This window comes from Echinops telfairi, unplaced genomic scaffold, assembly GCF_000313985.2.
Source record: "Echinops telfairi isolate 266 unplaced genomic scaffold, ASM31398v2 ScPeMD7_7467;HRSCAF=8505_1, whole genome shotgun sequence".
NCBI classification, from domain to species: Eukaryota; Metazoa; Chordata; class Mammalia; order Afrosoricida; family Tenrecidae; genus Echinops; species Echinops telfairi.
Genome location: NW_022111368.1, coordinates 41,009,434 through 41,011,928, shown reverse-complemented (window position 1 = coordinate 41,011,928; position 2,495 = coordinate 41,009,434).

Sequence of the window (2,495 nt, the reverse complement as noted above, 5' to 3'; positions counted from 1 at the left end):
CCGGGGTGGCCTGCAGGCACCCCAGGGTGGCCGTCTTTGGCGCCATGACCGCGGCCTTCCTGCTGGGGATTCCTCCTACGGGAATCTGCCGCTAGCTCGACTGAATGGGCGTGGAGGTCGGCGGGGGAGGGGCGTGCGTGTGTGTGTGTGCGTGTGTGGGTGTGCATGCGCGCGCGTGTGTGTGTGCATGCGTGTGTGTGTGTGTGTGTGCGCGCGCGCGCGGTGTGCATGCACGCTCTGCTGCAATCTCAGCTCGCTGGAGCTACCTCTTCTCTGTGAGGTCCCCCTGTCCCTCATCTGTGCCCCTGTAGACACCCCCCCAACCGCCCTCCTCGCCCCCCCACTCCGAGGAGTCTATCTTTGCGTGTTTTCGAACTAAAATTCGTAACTGAGATTCCTGGAATCGAAGGGGACGGGCGTGGGGACTAGTGCGCTTTCCTCAGGTCAGGGCCCAGTTTCCTTTTGGTCCCCGGTCCCTAATCACAGCAACCATGGCGGCGAGAGCGCTTCTAAAATAATGCTTCGACTTACATGGTCTTAAAGGGTGGGAGTGGGAGCTGGGAGCCCCAAGAAGTCCGAGGTTTTTCTGGGGATTGTGTCGGGCGGTGCGGGATTTGCTCCTTGAGTTAACCTTGAAAATGTTTAAGCCCATAGAAACATTCCGGTTTTTCTTATGAACCCTTGATAGCAGTCTTCCCATCCTTAAGGGCGCACTGCATCTTTGGGTAAGAAATGCCATAAATGAACAAGCCCAGGGGCGAATCTGGTCGACCCAGGTTTCTCCAACTTTACTTTTTCAAGAGTCAGTGACCAAGCTCCACGAAAGTGGGACTTGATGGAAACATCCTGAATTCTGTCCCGCCCTCGCCTGATTTTATCTACTTTTTTCAGTTTCCCTCCGGATATTTGGGGCAATAGGAAAAGCTTCCATGTATGAGTCTGATATACCAAACTCCTTGAATGACCTTGAGCAAGTCTTTTCTGCGGCTCAATTTTCTCAAAGGTAAAATAGGACTGGTATGGATTTTAAGCTCACCTGGTTCCAATGAGTCGGAATCTAGCAGAGCGTACAGTTTTGTCTGAGAAAGCTTAATCCCCGTGACTCAGTGCTAACCAAGAAGTTCGAGGCTCATATGCACAAGTCACTCTGCCTCTTCGATGGAGTTTAATAATTTTGCAAACCCGGTGGGGCAGTTCTAGTGTTCCCTAAAGGGTCATGATGAGTCAGAATTACACTCTATGACCGTTCTTTTTGGTGGCACAATGGGTAAGCACTCAGCTTCTAACCACAGTGTTGGCAGTTCAAACAGGAAACCCTATGGGAGAGTTCTATCTGGCATAAATGAGACAATGAATACACACCAAGCACATGTTTAATATGGCACAAATAATTTGTGTTGGATTAATTGTGCCAAGACTATCAACTGTATGGATCGTAACAAACTCAGGACCACATTGAGAAGAATGGGAATTCCGGAACACTTTACTGTGTTCAGGTGGAACTTGTACATGGGCTAAGCGGCATTTGTTCAGATTGAGCAAGGAAATACTGTGTAGTATAAAATAAAATCAGGAACGATATCATCAAGATTGTATCTTTTCACTATCCTTAATCTGTTCACCGAGCAAGTAATCTGGAAGAATGAAGGCCTTGCCATCAGGATTAGAGGAAGGCTCGTGAACAACCTGCAATATGCAAGTGACACAACTTTGTTGTTTAATGACATTTTGCTTTCTTCGAGTACGATGTCTTTGATGTCGTCCACAAGAAGCCTGGTGTTTGGTCATGTGTGTTCCCTGTGTCACATATGCCCGTGAGATAGTCTCTAAATCCAGCCTGTCATCTTTTGGCTCTTAGGGACCTGTTTTAATCTCTCGGCTTCATTTTGGACTTGAAGATGAGCATTTGATACTCTATCCCAGTTGGCCTTTGGCCTTATTCTGATCGATGATACTGAGATTCTCCATCATATATTTCCACAATTGTTGATTTGATTTTTATGTTTTCTATCTGGTGAAGTGCATGTGTGTACTCACTGCCTATGTTGAAAAAGATACATTCAATGAAATGATTGTCGATATATTTATATCAAGAAATTGGCACGCACAAATGTTGAGCTGGGTAAGTCAAGTCTGGTTCAAGCCTGTGGGTCAGATGTTAAACTAGAGGCTTCTCTCAACTCACATAGTTGCTGGGGGCTGACAACCAGGAAGTGAGAAGACCAAGCAGGAATCAGGAAGACAAACCAGGAAGACCGCAGGCTGGTGAAGTCAGAGGCAGATGAATCGGAGGTCAGCAGGCAAGCTTGTGGCTGCTGCTGGGTTCTAGAGATGGCAGGCAATGTGGTGGACTGTTGGGCCAAGTCCAAAGAACTAGAGGTTGATGAGGCAGATGCAGGAGCCAGATCCAGTAAGAAGTTAAGCAGTTTTCTACAGCATCTATTTAAAAAAAAATCATTTTATTGGGGGCTCATACAACTCTTATCACAATCCAT